This window comes from Podarcis gaigeae (genome assembly GCF_964106915.1).
Source record: "Podarcis gaigeae genome assembly, chromosome: 3".
Lineage (NCBI taxonomy): Eukaryota > Metazoa > Chordata > Lepidosauria > Squamata > Lacertidae > Podarcis > Podarcis gaigeae.
The window spans coordinates 112,392,774-112,415,622 of NC_139680.1; the positions used below are offsets into that span (position 1 = coordinate 112,392,774).

Sequence of the window (22,849 nt, forward strand, 5' to 3'; positions counted from 1 at the left end):
TCATGGCCCTATACAGAGCTTTACCTCAGGAATATGATGAAGGTCAAGCTATCAAGGACACTTGGGATGAAGGTCCTTGAGCTTGAAAGGGGGGAATGAGGCATCTAATCATAAGCCTGCATTTTTTATCAGAGCTTCTATATATTTTATCAAGGCTTGTATTTAAAAATGAGCTTAAAAAAGGATTTTCAAATGTTTCATGCCAGGCAGAAAGAACCTTGGCAAGAGGTTTTTCTCCTAAGACAAGGGGGCCCCATTGATTTATAGTAGAAAAACAATTCTCAAAGTCATAAAAAGGGAGAATTACATATGCTGCCCTTGCAGACTGAGAAAACACAATTAAAGGCAAGGGTAAATAGTAAAATAATACCAATGTGCCTCCCAGTAAAATGAGCCAGATCTTCTTTCCAAGGTTAAAAAGGCCAAGAGCAATGGAGAGGCACATTGGTATTATTTTACTATTTACCCTTGCCTTTAATTGTGTTTTCTCAGTCTGCAAGGGCAGCATATGTAATTCTCCCTTTTTATGACTTTGAGAATTGTTTTTCTACTATAAATCAATGGGGCCCCCTTGTCTTAGGAGAAAAACCTCTTGCCAAGGTTCTTTCTGCCTGGCATGAAACATTTGAAAATCCTTTTTTAAGCTCATTTTTAAATACAAGCCTTGATAAAATATATAGAAGCTCTGATAAAAAATGCAGGCTTATGATTAGATGCCTCACTCTTAGCACATTTCTCCCTTGCGCCCTCAGTTTGAGTGTCTTCAAAGTGCATGAAACCTTTGGTAAAGGCTGTTCTCCAATTGGAGCACTCGCAGGCAAGTATTTCCCAATTGTTGGTGTTTATATTACATTTTTTTAAAAATTGCCTTGAGAGAGTCTTTAAACCTCTTTTGTTGACCACCAGCATTATGCTTTCCATTTTTAAGCTCGGAAAAGAGTAGCTGCTTTGGAAGATGATAATCAGGCATCCGCACAACATGACCAGTCCAATGAAGTTGATGCTGACGAATCATTGCTTTGACACTGGTGACCTTTGCTTCTTCCAGTACACTGGTATTAGTTCACCTATTAAGGCTAATGCAGTTATAGGTTGCATCAACAGACGTACAGTGGTACCTTGGCTGTTGAACCGCTTATTTGTCGGAACAAATCAGCTCCTGAAAGCTGCAAACACAGAAGTGAGTGCTCTGGTTTGTGAACGTTTTTTGGGAAGCTGAACGACTGACATGGCTTCCGACTGAGTGCAGGAAGCTTCTGTAGCCAATCAGAAGCCATGCCTTTGTTTCCGAACCGTTCCAGGATTTAAACAGACTCCCAGAACAGAATAAGTTCGACAACCAAGGTACCACTGTTTAGCGTCCAGATCATGAAAAGTAAAAGTAACACTCTATTCCGCTTTGGTCAGACCTCATTCTTACATAGTGTCCAGTTCAGGGCACTGCAGTTTAAGAAACCAGAAACTGGAATGTGTGGGTGACAAAAATAATTTTATTTATTGCACTTTTGTTCCACCCTTTCTTCAGGAGAAGCCCTGGGATAGGACTCTTGAGCTAAAAGAAGGTCTCCCCACTCCAATCTATACCTAGAGAAGACGCTGGACAAGGCGCATTGTAAGTGAAATGAGTTTCTGTCCATTCATTACTTCACTTGTGTGATATAATTTTTAATAATGTTACAGTATTCCAGTAGCATATCAGCATTGTTTTTTCAACACATTTCCATTACGTAATCATTGTTTATTTTGTATATTCTGTGTATATGTATGATAAATGTAGTTCAGATAAAATACTGGGTTGTGATTGTTGTATTTTTATGTAAGGTGCATCTTAAATATGAATAATATGAGCAGATGGATTGACCTTCCTAAATGAATAAGGTTGCTTGAATTAAATCCCATTATCATGTACAAAATATATTCTGCAGCAAAAATAAGATCCTGTGAATTGATGCAATACAAGATTTCACAAGGGTAGTTGTAAAAACCCAGAAAATCAAATGAAAAATTCCAAATTCATAGCTTAAGAGAAAACATTTTAAGAAATGGAGCAAAACAATTTTTGATTTGTAAAGCTCTAAATGAATAAAGAAAAGTCTTTGAATGTGAAGATGATTAAAAAGACAACATCATTAGCAAAAAGATATTGACAAGTTTGGGCTCTTTCATTTTGACTGTAATTTTAATTAGTTGGACATTGGGAGGGGGGGATGAATATAAAAGCCTGCATCATGTACATACTGTTCAAATTGCATTCCACCTTAATTTTATGCTCTTCAGTTCCTAATTTTCTCTCCTTTTTTTGTTCTACGTAATCCGGTTATCAGACTAAAGTGATTTTCTCTCATCCAGGTTTAAAATTCAGCATTCCAATCTTCAAGTTTTATTCTTTCATTTGCCAGAACTCTCCAGGTAGCTTTTGAATTCCTTTGTCTGTATACTTACGTAGGCTTTTCAAAGAATCATCAGTGCAGAAATAGAATCCACTTGCAAATGTTTTGTTTAGTTCTTCCCCCAGTTCTCCCTATGGCATGTGCATCCCAGGTAACTGTTTGAGCAAGGTGTAACCAATATCATAATCTAGGGATCTAGCTTCAAATGGTTCAGGGGAGATCCCCAGTGGTCAAGGGGTGGTGGGAGCCGTAGGCCCGCAACAACTGGAGGGCCAAAGTTTCCACACTTCTAGTGACTCACCTTGCCAACAAAGGTCTGTTGCACTTGTGCAATGTTGCACTTGTGTAATGACAATAAAGAATCTATCTATCTATCTATCAACAAAGGTCTGTATAGTTAAAGCTATGGTTTTCCCAGTAGTGATGTATGGAAGTGAGAGCTGGATCATAAAGAAGGCTGATCGCCGAAGAATTGAGGCTTTTGAATTATGGTGCTGGAGGAGACTCTTGAGAGTCCCATGGACTGCAAGAAGATCAAACCTCTCCATTCTGAAGGAAATCAGCCCTGAGTGCTCACTGGAAGGACAGATCGTGAAGCTGACGCTCCAATACTTTGGCCACCTCATGAGAAGAGAAGACCATGGAAAAGACCCTGATGTTGGGAAAGATGGAGGGCACAAGGAGAAGGGGACGACAGAGGACGAGATGGTTGGACAGTGTTCACGAAGCTACCAGCATGAGTTTGACCAAACTGCGGGAGGCAGTGGAAGACAGGAGTGCCTGGCGTGTTCTGGTCCATAGGGTCACGAAGAGTCAGACACGACTAAACAACAACAGTGACTCTCTAGGATTTCAGACCTGGAAAGCTATCTGGAGATGCTGGATATTGAACCTTGGACCTTCTGCATGCAAAGCTCATGCTGTGCTATTGAGCTATTCCCCTTCTCAAGAAAGAGAGGAAGAAAATTTCTGGGAATCAGTAGGGAGAGAATGCAGTGAAGGAACTCCTAGCTTTGAGCTGTTCCCTGTGCTCAGCCTGAAAGTGGGGTGGGGGGGACTGGAAGAAATGATCCCTTTCCCCTTTGTCTGATGGAAGGAGGTGAGACTGTGGCAGCATTTCAAATGATGGTGTTTTGAATGCATTTTTTCTCTCTCTGAAGTTCTATTTAGGGAAAAAATGGATTGTGTGATGAAGTCCATGACCCTGCGATGTGGTGGATTGTGTGTTCACTTTTTTAGATGTAGGAGTTTTTCTTTTTCCAGGCCTCGCTCAGCCAGAAAGCTCTTCTCAGCTGGGGGTGGTCTTGGACAGCTCAGGCTCTAAGCACAATCGACCTCCTAGGGTTGTTTTCAGGATAAATGGAAGAACTACAAAGCTGGAAACTGCTACAGAATGAAAAGAATTGCAGTTGATTCCTACTCTGAAGTAGGTCCCCACTGAGTTTAGTGGGATTTACTTCCTAGTAAGCATGCTGCCCCAATGGCTTTGTGCATACACACACACACACACACAGAGAGAGAGAGAGAGAGAGAGAGAGAGAGAGAGAGAGAGAGAGAAAATAAAGCCAAGCATGTTTAGACAAATTATCTATCACATCACATTTTTTAGAACGGTTGTTAAAACACTGATGAATGAATATAGAGTAAGATGATGAGTCAGGGGTACTAAAAGGAGCAAATGGTTAGGTTCCACTAGATGCTACCATAAGTACCGAGATATTTTAGTTTATAACCCAATGTGATTAAACTGCATGAAAATTAAGCTGTGATAATGCTACAGTAAAATAAGTCTTAAAAAATAAAGAGGCTTCTAACTAAACCACAATATTAAAAAGAAGAAGAAAATACTGATGGTATGTTTTGAGAAGGGCAAGCTGATAGAAAGAACCTTGGGATGGAAAGGGCTAGATTGCTGATTAGACAAAAGCACCATTGCTATTGCACTATAAGCTTATTGTTATTAGATATATTGCTGTCTTGGAAGCTGATCCATTCACACAGCCAAAGTGGAACAAACTGGGAATGTGGTTTGAGCAGAGTTCATCACAAGCTAAAAGCAGTTATACAAAAGTCTTAGCACACAGTCGTGCAACTTGGTTGACATCTCCTGTGGCCATCGAGATTCACCCCCTGCCGTGCACTTTGGCACATATTGTCTTGACAACTGCGAAGTACCAGGTTTGGTTCCATGAACTCCCAGCAGTCCTGTTTAAAGAAGCAGGAAAAGGTTAATGGCAGGCTAGGCAGCAGTAGCTGTTGCTCTTCTGTAAGGGCCTGCTTTGTTGTCCTTGGTATCAAACTCTTGCCTGACTTTCTACTGCTTTTTCTTTGGCTATGTGCTTTGGCCTAGGGAGATTTACCTGTCAGGAGCAGGCAAAGGCCCTGGTCAGCTAAACTGAGTCCTTCAGACCAAAGGACTGTGATATCTGGTGCCAGGACTAAGACACTTCTCTCCACCAGGCAAGAAGTTATGGCCGAGCCCAGACATGTCCAACTTCCAAGCAACTGCGATCAACACCCAGTACAAAAAAAAGGCAGTGATCTACCATCACAATCAACCTGTTGGTCATGCCTGGCCTAGCCATTCCTGATGCTTCAAACAGCCTACCAATCACAAGGTGTAATTTTGCATGCCTCACCTGTATCCCCTTCTGTGAAGAGGAGTCTGGGCACACATAGTCCAAGTCAAAGCCTGACTTTCAGCCATGGTTCAAGCCTAATAATAATAATAATAATAATAATAATAATAATAATAATAATTTATTTATACCCCGCCCATCAGGCTGGGCTTCCCCAGCCACTCTGGGCGGCTTCCAAAAAAATATTAAAATACATCAAACATTAAAAGCTTCCCTAAACAGGGCTGCCTTCAGATGTCTTCTAAAAGCCAAATTGTATGTTGCCTGCCTTTCCGGCTAGAGAACATCTCTCTCAGGCATTATAGGTTCTTCAGGGATACATCCCTGTTGGGCTGGACTCCTTGCATGGGTAGACACCGATAGACTCAACCGACAGTTTCCAGGTGCCCCTTTCAGATACACTCCTAAATTGCCTCACAAAAGTTGGAAGGAAGCACAGAATTCAGCATATTTACCCCAGAGCTTGGCTTGCTACAGTCTTCGGTCTGAATTCAAAATGGAAAAGCCTCTTAACATTTGGAGTCTAGACATGATGTCCTCAAAAGCATTCTCAAAGGAGAGTGCTTTTCTTTCATGCACCACTTCCATTCATGTCTTCCTGGACTCTAAAAAAAAACTTCTGGCTTGCTTGGTTTCATTATACAGATCAGTCTGTTCTATGACGTCATTCAGTAACATCCAATTTTACCATCTGGTCAGACTTGGCTTTTGGTTTCTCTCTCGGCTTCCATGGAGTTTTTACATGGCACATGTACTTTTCCTAGAGTGCTGGGACCTATAACTTTGTGAGTTTTTCTTTGTCCTACATCTCATGCCAATAAAAGCCATCATCCAGTTTTTGCTAGCAGTAAAATTTCCAGCTACTTTAGTAGGCAAAAATTGTCTACCCGTAACAGATCTTTTATTCAACCGTGCATTGTATTCTTTTATTAAAACTTCTAATATTTGTTTCTTTTTTAATTTAAAAAGCATGTCGCTGAGGCTTTTATTATATAAAGTAATTATCTTTCTTCTATACCATTACTTTTCAGACTTGATTCCTTCACTAGTACCAAAGCTGGGCATGGCTGTAATAGTGAATATACTCCCTGAAAGGAACATGAGAAGCTGCCTTATACAAAGTCACACTATTTGTCTATCCAGCTCCATGCTGTCCACACTGACTGGCAGCAGCTTGCCACAGTTTCAGACAAGTTTTGCATGAGCTGGAGTTTGCAATGGCCTGATTCTGCAGTCTTGTGTAGGTATGACATTTGCTTAGCCACTCAGCTATACAGACCTTTATTGAACTATAGAAATATTGTTCCTCTCCTTACCCCTAGGTAAAGGTAAAGGGACCCCTGACCATTAGGTCCAGTCGTGGCCGACTCGGGGGTTGCATCGCTCATCTTGCTTTATTGGCCGAGGGAGCCGGCGTACAGCTTCCGGGTCATGTGGCCAGCATGACTAAGCCGCTTCTGGCGAACCAGAGCAGCACACGGAAATGCCGTTTACCTTCCCGCCGGAGCGGTACCTATTTATCTACTTGCACTTTGATATGCTTTCGAACGGCTAGGTTGGCAGCAGCAGGGACCGAACAACGGGAGCTCACCCCATCACGGGGATTCGAACCGCCGACCTTCTGATCGGCAAGTCCTAGGCTCTGTGGTTTAACCCACAGCGCCACCCGCGTCCCAACTCCTTCCCCCTAGGAGCACTTAAAACATGACAAAACATTGTACTGCATCCAAAGTATCACTAAGTAACTCCTTGAAGAGCGGAACAACTTCTGCTTATGCAATGGGACTTTCTGCCTCCATCTTCCCATCCACACTCCCTACATTTGTTTGGGGTGTTCTCACAACCACCTGTGGCGGATTTGCCCAGGAGGAGGAGAGGAGGGAAACTTCCGTTTTCAAAGGCGATGTTATTCTGCTGGTGCAATTAATTTATTTGGCTACCACCCTCTGTGAGATGGTGAGTTTCAGTGCCCACCTTACATGCCATTGGCTTCTGGTGGTGGTGTGGGTAGGGAATCTCACCATATGAGGACATTGTTGGATGTAGGAAGCACTCCTACATCCTACATTGTAGGAAGCAGTCCTACGGCAAGGAAGGAATGCAGCTTGCCTTCAGTGACATCTCCTTTGCCCGCATACTGTTTAACCGGGATCATTTCTTCCAGATTTGCTTGTCTGCTGTCACTGATCTTCCCCTGTAGAGACATATACAAACAGTTTGTATGGTGTGCTGGTTAGACTCAATAGCCCTCATTTCACCCAGTAAATACTGGGCCCAGAATATTCTCTTAAGTTACAGGGGATCCACAGAAGACTAATCAATAAAAGTACAAAAAACCCCTCATAACACAATTCTGTTGTGCTGCCTACCTCAGTCATGACTCTGATAGATCAGAAAAGGGGCCAAGCAAATTAGGAAGGCCAGTGGCACAAGTTTACTGCACCAAATTATTGGTTAGTTTTTGTTTTTTAAATAAATTTTAATTTATTTAAATAATTCAACATTAATACAGACATATTGCGAATATACAAACATACATTTCATACAGTCCTTAAAAATATTCATACATACTGTCAGAGGCTCAGGAGCAGAGGCACAGGGAAGAGAGGAAATGGAGAGCGAAGGGGAAGAATCTGAGGGCAGCGTAGGAGAAGATGACAGTGGCCCGAGAGATTCCATGAGCCTCTCCAGCGAATCAGAAGATTCACAGAAGGGGGCGCCGGTGGCCAGGGCAAGGGGGGTCCCAAGGGGGACACTCCAGAAGCAAGGGGCCAGCGGGGACTCCCAGAGCAGCAGTTGGAGATCAGGACCAACTTCCCCACCAGAGCATAGTGGGGGGGAAGAGTCCCAGGTATCGGGGCCAGCGTCTCCCCCAGCAGGGAGAGAAGATGAGTCAGGGCTGACCACGCCTCCATCGGAGAGTCAGGGAACGGAGGGGAGGTCAGGTCCAGCTAGCCTCCCGGAAGGGAAGCAGTGACAGAAGCAGTGTAACCGTCAGGAGGAAGGTCACTGGGTTGGCGCGAGCGCCAAGTTCAAATGTACAGGCACGCGGGACAGCAGAGAACCCGGATTGGGAACCAGGTCCTAAAGCCCGCCGGAGGCAGGGGGAGGAGTCAGGGGACTCAGCGTCAGAAGAGTCCAGAAAGGGGAATGCCCCAGCGGACAGGAGGACCCAGAGGAGGAGAGAGCAGAGGAAGAGGTGGAGCAGGGCTAGAGTCTTAAACTGGTGTCAGAGGGGAGGAGATTCAGACGGAGCTTCGGCGGTCTAGGGTTTAAGACGTAGAGCTGCGCGCCACGGCTTTGAAATAGAGACTGAACTTCAATAAAGACTTTTGTATATAACAACGACCTGGCGTTGGTCCTCTGTGAGCTGGGACCTTGGGGCAGCTCTGACACATACCCACACTCAATCCCACACATATTTCCTTTTCCCACCCCCATCCCTCACCTCTCACCCCATCCTTGCGTTAGACTTCCAATCTACTCAATTGCAATTTCTTTCCACTTCTATTACTTTCTTTCACACACTTTTAAACCAACTTTCTGCTTCTTTTTCTGTTACACATTGTTATCCATCTTATTTAGTATTTCAGTATTTATAACGGGATTTATTTACTCTAATAGGAGTTCTGATTTTTCAATATGATTTTGCAAATATCCTTTAAACACCTTCCAGTCCTTGTCTATCTTTTCTTTTGGGATCCTTGCTATTGTTATTCATTATTGGAGTGTTTAACTGAAGCAAGAATGGAGTGAATGGAGTGATGTGGTGGGTGCAAGGAGATTGTTTTGGGAGGTGTATATGGAGGTTGTGTATCATGGAATCATAGAACATAGAGTTGGTGTGGACCACGGCGGTCATCAAGCCCAACCCCATACAATGCAGGAATATTTTGACCAATGTGGGGCTCAAACCCATGACCCATAAGAATCTCATGTTCTACCAACTGAACTAGATTAATTTTGTGTAGCACGAATGTACAGTGTTATGTAGTGTACATGTAGATGAATTATTTTGATGGCTGTATTATGTGCTTTTGTCACACAAATGCTTTGATGTGATGGAACGGTGTTGCATTTTGATTAGGGACTTAGAATTGTAGAGTTGGATTATCGGGTCTGACCTCCTGAAGTGCTGGAGTATTGTGATACATGTTTATAAAAACACAAAAAGCCTGCTGGATCAGGCCAATGACCCATCTAGTCCAGCACCTTGTTCTCATAGTGACCAACCGGATGCCTGGGGAAAGCATGCAAGTAGGATTCAAGCACAAGAGTAGTCTTCTTACATTCTTACGAACAAGTAACCTACTCCCTGTCTCTGTCCAGGGTGCTGAAGTGCCTGTCTCTGTCCACCAGTGTTTTCCACTTGGTTCCTGACACAGGACTGGCTGATGCCCCTGCCTGCATAATAACTGCAATGACCAGTAACTTGAGATCTCTTCCAGAAGCTATTTCCACCCAGCTCTCCTTACGTGCTCAACCGAACCGTAATGGGACAACCACTTCCCCATTGAGTTTCTGTTAAGTACGGCCCTTAGGGTCAATGTGAGCTGTGCTCATGGGTTTAATCTTCATCTCAGTCTATGACTGTGCTGTACCTACATCATACCTTCCTACAGCTCACAATTCCTTACATGTGCACAGGTAGGGGAGATATAACTGCCTGAGCATAGGTGCATAGGATGCACTGAATAAGCCCAGCTGACAACTTCTATTCTTTAGCCAGCGATTCAGGCTATTATAAAAATAAGTAATAGCCATTTTCCATATGGCAGGTGATAGCACCTCTTTCAATTTCTCTCTCCTATATGGTAGATAATAGCATGATACCTTAGTTTAATTCATGGATGGGGAACTTATGGCTCTCTAGTTTATGCTGGTCAGGGCTGATGAGAGTTGGAATAGTCTTTTTCAAGGAATTAGGGGAATGGTGGGAAATGCCGGCATTTGGGACCTGGGAGTGCACCTGCCAGTAATCATGTTCCACTCCATCAATGTTGATTCCCAGGTGGTTTGCAAGTGTATAGAAAAAAGAAGCACAAGTTTAACATACAGCACACTAAAACAGGCCAACAATTGTTGTTGTTGTTGTTGTTGTTGTTGTTGTTGTTATTTTTAAAAAACCAAGCAAGCAGCAAATTTTTTAAAAAGTCAAACATACAGAACTTAATATCTATGCCAGCTAACAATGACTCTGACTGCCCGTGTTTATCTGGTGTTCTTTCTTGTCACCTCCCATTCTTAAAAATGGGAGATGTTGGAGATTGAAGCTGGGAGAGCTAAATGGACAGCTTCTGTTCTGCCATTGAGCCAAGGTCCCTCCCTCAGAGATGCTACTCTATTCTTATTGACTTTCTTGTTGGAGAACCCCTGATGAATTTTGGAGGAACCCCAGCTTTCCTTAACGCATGTTTTGAAAACCATTGATCTTAAGATATTTCTGCCGCAGCACCAGAAACCTGGATCCAGAAGTTCTTGTCTCAGATTTCTTCCTTCCTTGCTGTTCTTTGGAATAAAGCAGCATTTACCCTCAAAGGGGAGGGGGAAAAATGAAATGTGTTCAACATATGGCATCTGCGACCATTTGATATTTTAAATCTATAGTAAATGTCAGGAACAATTTTTACTGCCCTCCCTACATTACAAGCGCTTGGATCATTTGTCTTTCAAAGGACTAGTAAACCTTAATTTGCTTTAGCAGCTCTCAGTGGATTTTTATTGTTTCTTACTGCTGCCTCTCAACTCATGCAATTTGTAAAACTAAATATGAACTGCTAAACTCCATCAATTTGGTAGTATTCTTTAATATCAATTTTTACATAATTAGCCTCCAAACTGTGTTCAATTACTGCCAATTAATCTCGTGTACTTGGAAGGACAACACTCATTTCCCAGGGAGCACGGCATCTAAAACGGAAGATAGTTCTGATAAATGGGAACGGGCATCATTTTCTTTCTTTGCTCTCATTGTAGGGGCTGGTTTGCTGGGACATTTCTCCACCTAATACCTGCTTCCTCTGGTTGTTGTTGTTGTTTAGTCGTTTAGTTGTGTCCGACTCTTCGTGACCCCATGGACCAGAGCACGCCAGGCACTCCTGTCTTCCACTGCCTCCCGCAGTTTGGTCAAATTCATGCTGGTAGCTTCGAGAACACTGTCCAACCATCTCATCATTTGTCGTCCCCTTCTCCTTGTGCCCTCCATCTTTCCCAACATCAGGGTCTTTTCCAGGGAGTCTTCTCATGAGATGGCCAAAGTATTGGCGCCTCAGCTTCATGATCTGTCCTTCCAGTGAGCACTCAGGGCTGATTTCCTTCAGAATGGAGAGGTTTGATCTTCTTGCAGTCCATGGGACTCTCAAGAGTCTCCTCCAGCACCATAATTCAAAAGCATCAATTCTTCGGCGATCAGCCTTCTTTATAGTCCAGCTTTCACTTCCATACATGACTACTGGGAAAACCATAGCTTTTACTATACGGACCTTTGTTGGCAAGGTGATGTCTCTACTTTTTTTTTCTTTCTAGACAGCATCTTAAAAAGTAGAGGCTTCATCTGGTACCTCTCCCTAACTCATCCTACATGCTTGGCAACACCATGCTCTAAATGGTCTATTGACATTAGCTTTTCAGTACACATATGCTGAGCATATGTGTTTCCCCACAAGAAAATGAGAGATGGGTAAAATATAAAGGTATGATTGTGGAAAGTGGGGATGTTGTTACAGCGATAATAGATTTCATCTTGCAGTAATTGGCAACTCTACCTCCTTATTTATCCCTCGTCTTCTAAGCATAATCAACATAAGCATCTGGGGGGTTAGATAAGTGCTCCTATATTGTAAGGCAGTAAAACTACAGGCACACACACATATACAAATTGCACCCCACCCATAAATATGCATAAAGTGATTAGTAACATTGCTAAGGAGTCATATAGATCGTGTACGATGTAAGCAGCAGAGGCATTTTTTCTGGCGCAAGAGTTATCCAAAAAAGGACAATAGAACATTAACAAGAATCCAGCAAACTTTTTTCCCATTGACTTACAAAAATCTATCATAATGAACAAGGCTCCCCATTCAAAGTTTCACTCAGAAACCATCAAGTTCCTGCATACTTTGTATGCCATGGGGATAGAGTTGATAGGGTTGATGTAAAAGGTTGATGGACTTAGTAACTAAGTTCTGGGCCCATTTCAGCTCCCCAGTATATTTCCACTACATGTCACCAAATGCTCAAAGATGCTTGTTTCCTGTTCCTGCTTTAATAATGTCCCCTTCCAGGTATTTATGCCCTGTCCGTTTGAAAAAGCATTCAAGGTGACCAACAAAGGCAATATTCAATAAACATGTTGTTGTTGTTTAGTCGTGTCCGACTTTTCGTGACCCCATGAACCAGAGCACGCCAGGCACTCCTGTCTTCCACTGCCTCCTGCAGTTTGGTCAAACACATGCTGGTAACTTCAAGAACACTGTCCAACCATCTCGTCCTCTGTCGTCCCCTTCTCCTTGTGCCCTCCATCTTTCCCAACATTAGGATCTTTTCCAGGGAGTTTTCTCTTCTCATGAGGTGGCCAAAGTATTGGAGCCTCAGCTTCACGATCTGTCCTTCCAGTGAGCGCTCTGGGCTGATTTCTTTCAGAATGGAGAGGTGTGATCTTCTTGAAGTCCATGGGATTCTCAAGGGTCTCCTCCAGCACCATAATTCAAAAGCATCAATTCTTCGGCGATCAGCCTTCTTTATGGTCCAGCTTTCACTTCCATATATCACTACTGGGAAAACCATAGCTTTTACTATACGGACCTATGTTCAATAAACATAGTACTACCCCCCCCCCAAAAAAAAAAACCATCTAAAAGGAATAGCTGAAGATGTTGGAGGATTCCAACAGAAACAGGAGTGGAAATAAATAAATAAATAAATAAATAAATAATTTTTTTATTTATATTTATACCCCGCCCTTCTCAATTTAAAAACCAAGCTCAGGGCAGCTAACAGCAAATATAAAACATTGGTTAAAATGCGACTTAAAAACAGCATAGAATACAACATAAAATGCAGCATCAATATCAATAAAATTCAAAAATTCAGAGGTCATTTTTGGAAAGGAAAAAAAAAACCCATCAGTAGACATTGAATGATCACCAGGGCTAACTGGCCAAGTTGGTCCTACTAGGGCCAGCATGGAAACCAGGGAAGAATTTAAATGTGGGGTCCCAGAAAGGGTTTCTTCATAGAAGAGGAAAGGGAATAGAGGATCAGGCTAATTCAAATTGAAGGCCAGGCGGAATAGCTCTGTCTTACAGGCCCTGCGGAAGCAGATCAAGTCCTGCTGGAAATGTTTGCTTATTCATCCCATGTCTGGAATGGAAATCAATCCAGCAAATACAATTGGTCCCATTTTGCTTGCAGAAGTTCTTAGAATAATGGAACTGTAGAGTTGGAAGGGACCCCAAAGGTCATTTATTCCAACCCCCTGGAAGGCAGGAACCACAGCTTATGAACCCCTGGCAGGTGACCGTCTTACATGGGACCAGTTAGGTGAATATGGCCCTTTGTTATCTCCATTGATGTAGCCTTGTGACCTTAGAATGAATGGCAAGGTGTAAATCCCATTCATAAACAAGCATACTACATTGAATAGTTTTCAGTGCCAACTAAGAAGCTTCCTCTTCTGCCAGGCATTTTGATTAACAGTGGAGTGTTGGAGTCTCTTATTGGGTTGTATATTGAGACTTCTAATCTTGTTTAATTTGTTATGTGTTCATGATGACCCACCCCAGGATCATTTGATGATAAAGGACAGGGTATAAATTCAAGAAACAAATATGTACAATTACAAATCTTTTTTTTAATCTTTTTTTTTTTTACCAACAACCAAAACACAAACAGTGAAAACAAACAGTGAAAACCCCCAGGCGGCTGATACACTGGGTATACATAATCAATAATAACATATTCAAATCAACCAAATCAACAATTCTATATGTACAGTTCTAACACTCCTCCCTCCACAAGGTTTACAGTGGTACCTCAGGTTACATACACTTCAGGTTACATACGCTTCAGGTTACAGACCTGACCCAGAAATAGTGCTTCAGGTTAAGAACTTTGCTTCAGGATAAGAACAGAAATCGTGCTCCGGCGGTGCGGTGCCAGCAGGAGGCCCCATTAGCTAAAGTGGTGCTTCAGGTTAAGAACAGTTTCAGGTTAAGAATGGACCTCCGGAACGAATTAAGTACTTAACCCGAGGTACCACTGTATTTAACTTCTAACATTTTAATTGCCCCAAATTGTTCTAACCTGCCCAAATAATTCAGTATTTTCTGAAACCAATCCTCCTCCTTCTCACTGACCTTAAACCCTTTCATTTTATGTACAATTACAAATCTAAAGCATGTTTCATTTACCAATCATGCGCTTCTCATGGGTATAAATTCAATAAACAAATACGTACATTACAAATCTAAAGCATGTTGCATTTACCAATCATGCGCTTCTCATAAATGGAATTGGCACTTTGGTGGGAGTGTGTCTATGCAAATGGAGAGGTGCCAGTTTTTTTGTGGAGAGCCACACCATAAAGATCTCATTTTAAAAATTGAGTAGGATGTGCTGGGGATGAGGCTGTCAGGAACCTGAAAAAAAAACTGATTATGAAAACCATAATGTTGATGCACAACCTAGTAATGTGTGGATGAGGAGTAGATTTCTAAAGAGCTATAACATGGTGTGTCAGGCAAAAACTTAAAACAGCAGTGGTCGTTTTCACAGCACCAGCAGCAAGAGTTTGCCATCGTGTCTAGCGATGGCAAGAGACCCAAATAATACGAACCGTAATTTCGTATTGTCTTCTTCTCCCTGTTAAATCAAGGTGCTTCCAGACTGTTTTTTTTTTGTTTTTCTTAATTTATTTAATTATTGCAAATACATACATATATATTTCAGATAAGCACACACACATATATATAAAAAGAACAAAAGAGAAAAAAGGAAGAAAAGAAGAAAGAAAAATAAAAATAAAAAATAAAGAGAAGAAGAAGAAGAAGAAGAAGAAGAAGAAGAAGAAGAAGAAGAAGAAAAGTTGGAAGAATTTCTTCCGAATTTATTCTACAAATATCTCAATAATAAAATTTCATTGATTGACTTCCATTGCTTACACTGCACTTCCTATATACATTTTAAGCAAGATTGTATCTGTTTTTCTGTATTTTTCCCATACAATCTCACACAAATATTCTAATCGATACGTTTTCTAAATCTTTCATAAATCTATTTTAACACAACCAGACTGTTTTTGGATGGGATGCAATCATATACCAAGAAATTCAGGTTGCACAATTACAGCAGCTTGGGAGGCTTTGCACAACAAAGCACCTTGTCCCAAAGGTCAGAGTTTTTGTGATATGGAGAGGGCAGGGAAAAGCCACTGCGAAGTACAGGATAACACTTGCTTTCCTGCAATTTCGTCTGACGTCTGTGCAGATTAGACCAAATGCTCATTAAATCTCCCTAGAAGTACCCTTGCAAGCAGTAATATTCTGGAAATTCTAGCAGTGCTACTAAGGTGCAGAAGCAAATGAACTCCCTGCTGAAAATGGAAGGTTCCTTGACTTTTCCCTGGTGCACCAGCAATATTGCAGTTATCACCGCTGAAAACATTTCTGTTTCACCAAGCTTTCTTAGAATATTAATTTGATGCAGTATTGGACATCTGTATTTTAGGATTTTTATTTTTTGCTATGATTCTTTTAAAAAAATATTTTTTCTTACAATTTTAACAATAATAACAAGCGTTGTATTTCCAAAATACAATGCTGTAAAATCGCAGTAAAACACCAAAATTAGAATTTCCACAGTAGTAACATACGCAATAACTGATTTGCTGATAAGCCACCTGCGGTTCACTTCCACCTCTTTCTGAAGCTTTCATTGTGAAATATCCATACCTTTATTTTAGAAACAGCAACAACAACCTGTTTCTTAAGCAATCGTTTTAAGAAAAGCCCTGCTCAATCAGATTAAGGGCCCATTGAGTCCAGCAGGAACGACAGTAACAAACCAAAAGAGGAACATAGGGACAGAGCCACTACTGAGAAGGTACTGAGGTCTTCAGAACTTAACCTGGCAATGAAAACATAAATAGGAACATAGGAAGTTGCCCTCCCATCAGACGTCAAGGAAATAAACAACTATCTGACTTTTAGAAGACATCTGAAGGCAGCCCTGTTTAGGGAAGTTTTTAAGGCCCTTGAAGGACCAGGGGCGTAGCCTGGGAGTCATTCTGCATTCACAGCTGTCCCTGGATGCACAGGTCAATTCTGTGTCCAGGGCAGCTGTTTACCAGCTCTATCTGGTATGCAGGCTGAGACCCTATCTGCCCTCAGACTGTCTCACCAGAGTGGTGCATGCTCTGGTTATCTCTCGCTTGAACTACTGCAATGCGCTCTATGTGGGGCTACTTTTGAAGGTGACCCGGAAACTACAACTAATCCAGAATGCGGCAACTAGACTGGTGACTGGGAGTGGCCGCCGAGACCATATAACTCCAGTCTTGAAAGACCTACACTGGCTCCCAGTAGGTTTCTGAGCACAATTCAAAGTGTTGGTGCTGACCTTTAAAGCCCTAAACGGCCTCAGTCCAGTATATCTGAAGGAGCGCCTCCACCTCCATCATTCTGCCCGGACACTGAGGTCCAGTGCTGAGGGCCTTCTGGCGGTTCCCTCGCTGCGAGAAGCCAAGTTACAGGGAACCAGGCAGAGGGCCTTCTCGGTAGTGGCACCCGCCCTGTGGAACGCCCTCCCACCAGATGTCAAAGAGAAAAATAACTACCAAACTTTTAGAAGACATCTGAAGGCAGCCCTGTTTAGGGAAGCTTTTAATGTTTAATAGGTTATTGTATTTTAGTGTTTTGTTGGAAGCTGCTCAGAGTGGCTGGGGAAACCCAGCCAGATGGGTGGGGTATAAATTATTATTATTATTATTATTATTATTATTAAGGTCTGATGTTTTATTCTGTTTAATATTCTGTTGGGAGCCTCTCAGAGTGGCTGGGAAAACCCAGCCAAAAGGGTGGGGTATTAATAATAATAATAATAATAATAATAATAATAATAATAATAATAATAATTGCTTCAGATCCTTGGTCCATCGAGTTAAGTTTTTTCTACACTGGCAGTGGTTCTCCAGGGTTTCAAAGAGGAGACATTCCCAGTTCTACTGAATCTTCCACAATGTGCATTACTCAGGCATAGAAATAGCTGCCCCATTCTCTGGGTCTTATTTCACACAGAGACTGTAGAGCAGAGAGATGGGGAATCTGTGGCCCTCCAAATGTTTCTGGATTACATCTCCCATCTTCACTGACTACCGGACAAGCTGGTTGGGGCTTATGGGAGTTGGAGTCCAACGACATGTGGGAGGCCATAGGTTTCCCACTCTTGTGCTAACAGTGAGTTTCCCTTTTGGATTCCCCACAGGAAGGAGATGGGGGAAAGTTGGGGACTTTGCTTGCTACGCCTGATCAGAAGCAGGAAATTTCTCAGCCGATGCCAGCTTGTGTCTTTGCAACCAGCTAGTGAGTCGGATGCTGTTTGTCAGATGGACACAATATCCTTCCCCTGTAGGTGGTCTTTGTTTCATTAGGCTTCAGATTGATGGCACCAAACAGTAATCCAAAAATGTGCAATGGGGACATCCGCCTCATTTTTCATTAACAGTGTTTCCCAAACACACTGGAAGCAAGAAGAAACCATAGATTTGGTCCGGCTTATTTTTATCCTTGAAGACACGATTGATTATCCAACATCACTGCTGGATGCTGGCTGTTCCCGTTAAGCGATGTCTAGTACATAACTAGAGGAGACGGCTGTTTGGCACAATCGAGCCACGTGAGTATATTGTCCCCCAAAAAGAAGTTGTTAGTGAAGCTGATAAAACCCTGCTTTTTCTAAAGATTAAATGAGCTTGGCAATGGGGCTTCTTCGTATCGCCGGAAATTAGATGGTTCATCCCAGATTTGGATGTGCCATCAGAATCCAATAATAAGCGGGAAATGAAGCTGCAATGGACTTTTCCTGCCTTCCAACGGAAACCAACTTTTCTTTCAGAGTTTCTGCATCACAGAAACAAGAAGTTGTGGACCAGCATGCTTTGTGTATTTTACATCTCCGATGGTCTTACTATGGTCTTACAGTTGGTCCCTTACCTTTCCCGCCCCGACCTGGCCACAGTGATCCATGCGACGGTCACCTCCAGGTTTGACTACTGTAATTCGCTCTACGCAGGGCTGCCCTTGAAGCTGTCCCAGAAACTCCAGCGGGTGCAGAATGCAGCAGCGAGGCTCCTCATGGGGTCTCTGCCGTGGGAGCATATTCACCCAGTGCATTTCCAGCTGCACTGGCTCCCGTTGGCGTACAGGGTCAGATTTAAGGTGCTGGTTTTGACCTTTAAAGCCCTTCACGGCCTAGGACCCTCATACCTACGGGACCGCCTCTCCCGGTATGCCCCACGGAGAGCCTCAAGGTCCATAAATAGCAACACCCTAGTGTTCCCGGGCCGTAAGGAAGTCAGATTAGCCTCAACCAGAGCCAGGGCCTTTTCAACACTGGCTCCGGCCTGGTGGAACGCTCTGTCTCATGAGACCAGGGCCCTTCAGGATCTGATTTCTTTCCGCAGGGCCAGTAAGACAGAGTTGTTCCGCCTGGCCTTTGGCTTGGAATCAATTTGATTCCCTCCCCCTCTTTCTTTTTTCCTTTCTCCTCCTGTGATGAGGCTGTATTTTAATGTTTTAATGTATTTTAATCTTGTTTTTTAAGTTGTATTTCAATCAACTTGTTTTTATTATTGGTTGTTAGCCGCCCTGAGCCCAGTCTTGGCTGGGGAGGGCGGGGTATAAATAAAATTTATTATTATTATGCTAGCCATTATGCCAAAGTGGGGTTGCAGTCTTCAGAGATGGCATGTAATGCTATCAAACCAGTGGCCTGCATGAAATAGCAGAGGGACTGCCTGTAAGCCAGGGGTGGAGAACTGCCAACCTGTGGGCTGTAGGTGGACTGAGATGCCTCCCCATCTGGTCTGCATCGTCCTCTCTCACCACTCCTCCCTGCAGCACCGCAGCAAGGAACCACCTCAGATTGGACCCAATAGGACACTTGGAATGCCTATTTGCCATATGGAAACTTGGTGGGGAGAAAGGAAGGCTACATGGCAGAGGGAGGGAGGGTCAGCACTACCCTCCCCATATGCTGTGACTGTGCTGCCAAAAAATTGGTCCAACACCTTAATTAGGTGGGGTGTTTTTTTTGGGGGGGGACCCTCTTTGCTGGTCTAACAGACTTTAACCCAGTGTAAATGTGGAGGGTTGGAAGATGGAGGTGTTAGGATATTGATGTTCTGTTCCACCCTAAGAGGAACAGAAATGTGGATTGTTGTAAGTCACATGCCTGTTTACCTTCCAGCACAGCTCGCCGGGAACTTCCGTTTGTGTATTGCTTTTGCTTAGTGCTTCCTGTTCTTAGACATGAAGGAGAGCAGACATGTTTTCTTTGTCTTGGTCTATCCTGAATAAACTGCTTGTAAATACGTTTTACATATGCCTCTGTCTGCCACTTCTGTTGCGTGTTAATCACTCTGCTGATTGAGGCATGCTCAAGCTTCCGAAAGCTTCAGACGCTGTGTGACGCTGTTTTGATGTTGTTCCAGGGACTGGAGTTCACCCGGCTGCTGGCCGGTGGGCTGGAGCCAGCTGGGGGCCTACGAATTGCCCCCGTTCCCTTGGACACATCCCAATAGGAGGGTGGGAAGGGTGCAGGGAAGAAATGCATCACTCTCCCCACCCTGTAGTTAGACTTTGGGGGGGGGACCCTCCTCTTGGTTCCAAAGTTTAAGGCCAGCTTGCAAACTTCCTGGAGAGCATCCTCTTCTCACAGTGGCCTGCGGGAAGCCCTCAAGCAGAACATGAATGCAACAGCACATTTGTGCTCCTTACCCAGAGATATTCTAGGCTTAAAAACTTGACACGAGTAGTTTAAGTCTTTTCCTCGGCTGATCTGCTGCAAAGTCCCCAAGCAAACAAACAAAGCAAAACCCCTGACATTCCAGCTGCTGAAGAGAAAAGGTCAGGTCACAACATGTTGACAAAGTCCAGCTTTTGTGAGTAAGATGGCAAAATCAGTTTGGCTTGGGGTGGTCTGGAAGTTTCCCAAGGAGTGTAAGGACTTTGTACCATGGTCAGGAAGTAGGATTTTAAGATGGAAAAGCTCCACAATATATTTTGTTTTAGATCATTTGAAAGAAAAAATGTTTAATCTTTTTTTACCCTCCCTAAACTTCGAAGAGTATGCTAGACTTATTTCCTTTGTGGAGCTGAAAGTGGCACACATGGTTCTTCACCTCCCATTCCCCCCCCCTCACAATGACCCTGTAGGCTGAGGGACAGTGACTGGCCAAACATAATCTTGTGAGTTTAATAGCTAAGTGGAGATTTGAACCCCATCTTCCCAGGTCCTAGTGCATTACTCTAACCTCTACGCTACACTAAACTGCAAGTGGGACATGGGTGGCGCTATGGTCTAAACTGCTGAGCCTCGGGCTTGCCCAAGAAGGTCAGCAGTTCGAATCCCTGTGACAGAGTGAGCTCCCGTTGCTCTGTCCCAGCTCCTGCCAACTTAGCAGTTTGAAACCACGCCAGTACAAGTAGATAAATAGGTACCACTCCAGCACGAAGGTAAACAGCATTTCTGTGTGCTCTGGTTTCTGTCATGGTGTTCTGTTGCACGAGAAGCAGTTTAGTCCTGCTGGCCACATGACCCGGAAAACTGTGTGGAAAAATGCCGGCTCCCTCGGCCTGAATGCAAGATGAGCACTGCAACCCCATACTCACCTTTGACTGGACTTAACTGTCCAGGGGTCCTTTACCTTTACCTTTTTACTAAACTACACTGGCTTTCTGGACAGTTTACAGAAACAAAAACAAAAAAATGCAATTCACATTAAAGAAGATAAAAGCAAAAGTTTAATACAGTGGTACCTCGGGTTAAGTACTTAATTCATTCCGGAGGTCCGTTCTTAACCTGAAACTGTTCTTAACCTGAAGCACCACTTTAGCTAATGGGGCCTCTTGCTGCTGGCGCACCACCGGAGCACAATTTCTGTTCTCATCCTGAAGCAAAGCTCTTAACCTGAAGCACTATTTCTGGGTTAGCGGAGTCTGTAACCTGAAGTGTATGTAACCTGAAGTGTATGTAAGCTGAGGTCCCACTGTAAATCACAGAAGCAAAAATGCCAGCAGTACCCCCCAAATAGCAAGTAAGTAATAATTAAAAAGAGGGATGCGGGTGGCGCTGTGGGTAAAACCTCAGCGCCTAGGACTTGCTGATCGCATGGTCGGCAGTTCGAATCCCCGCGGCGGGGTGCGCTCCCGTCGTTCGGTCCCAGCGCCTGCCAACCTAGCAGTTCGAAAGCACCTCCGGGTGCAAGTAGATAAATAGGGACCGCTTACCAGCGGGAAGGTAAACGGCGTTCTGTGTGCTGCTCTGGCTGGCCAGATGCAGCTTGTCACACTAGCCACATGACCCGGAAGTGTCTGTGGACAGCGCTGGCTCCCGGCCTATAGAGTGAGAAAAGCGCACCACCCTAGAGTCTGGCAAGACTGGCCTGTACGGGCAGGGGTACCTTTACCTTTACCTTTAATAATTAAAAACACAGCAGCTTAAACCATGAAAACCAGCATATAATCCAGAAAGATTTTAGGACAAAATCTGAAGTACCTGATAGATTGAGGAGGGGGGAACCTCAGATTTAAGGTTCATATGTGGCCTCCAGACCTCTGTGTCTGGCCCCTGAAACTTTTCTCCTCAGTTTACACCTCATCATTCTTGCTTGGCACAGTCTTTGAGTCTTGCTATCTGGGTAAAGGATGGAGAAAAGCATGTGTATCGAAAGTTCTGGTTTCCATGTTGCTGGAAGGCGGTTTGTTATATATATAAAAAGGAGGAGTCTCAACCATTCTTCTGAGCACAAAAAGAAGATATTCACCCAGCACCGAAAGGGCCCTAGCTTGGGTGTCAGGCAAGCTTCTCGGGGGATGCCAGTCTATTGCTGCTGAAAAGGCTTTAACTATTTAATTTTATTTATTTCTACAATACATATCCCACCCTTCATCATAAAAGGAGCGGAGGGTGGGTAAAAACATTCAAAGAGTTCATTGACATAAAATCAATTAATCATCCCTGTATAAGACCTGGCATCCTTCACCTTTCAGCTATCATATTCTAGTGCCTGAACTATTTAATCAAAAAGGCTGGAGAAGGGGGAATATTTTTGGATGGCACCCAAAACTAACCAATGTTGGTGCCATTCTAACCTCTGAATGAAAATGTGTTCTGCTGTTGAGGTGCCACCACTGAGAGTGCCCTGTAGCAAGTTATGGAAGCCCAAACTTTGTTAGGTAGTGGCAAAAGCAAAGATAGTTAGCCTATATCTAGTCCCAGGCAGGATAGCAGTGGATGTGGGAGAGACAGTCCTTTAGAGATAACCCTTTAAAGAATGGCATGGGTGAAACACACAACATTCAAACATCATAAAAAATTATTGGAGTAACTGAAGGACTAAAACTTTGCTTATTTCTCCCCCGTGGGTTCCATTACAGGGAGAAGCTGTTTTTTCCTTTCTTTCTTCCTGTAAACTGCTGTTGCAAACCCTTATTTTTAGTTTTAAGCAAGGGGGTGCCCAGGAAGAGTTTTAAAAACCGCAGAGAAAAAGACACTTTTGGTTCTTGATCTTTTCTTCTTCTCATCTCAAACCTTCAGAAAGTC

The 22,849-nt window shown here is 43.3% G+C and overlaps 1 long non-coding RNA gene across 1 annotated transcript; it reads left to right on the plus strand.

The window, feature by feature from the left end:
* Positions 1-740: 740 nt before the first annotated feature.
* Positions 741-18,933, plus strand: LOC310842193. The gene is made up of 3 exons (XR_014562984.1): positions 741-1,612; positions 2,350-2,409; positions 17,510-18,933. It is a non-coding gene; the product is annotated as an uncharacterized lncRNA (long non-coding RNA).
* Positions 18,934-22,849: the final 3,916 nt, after the last annotated feature.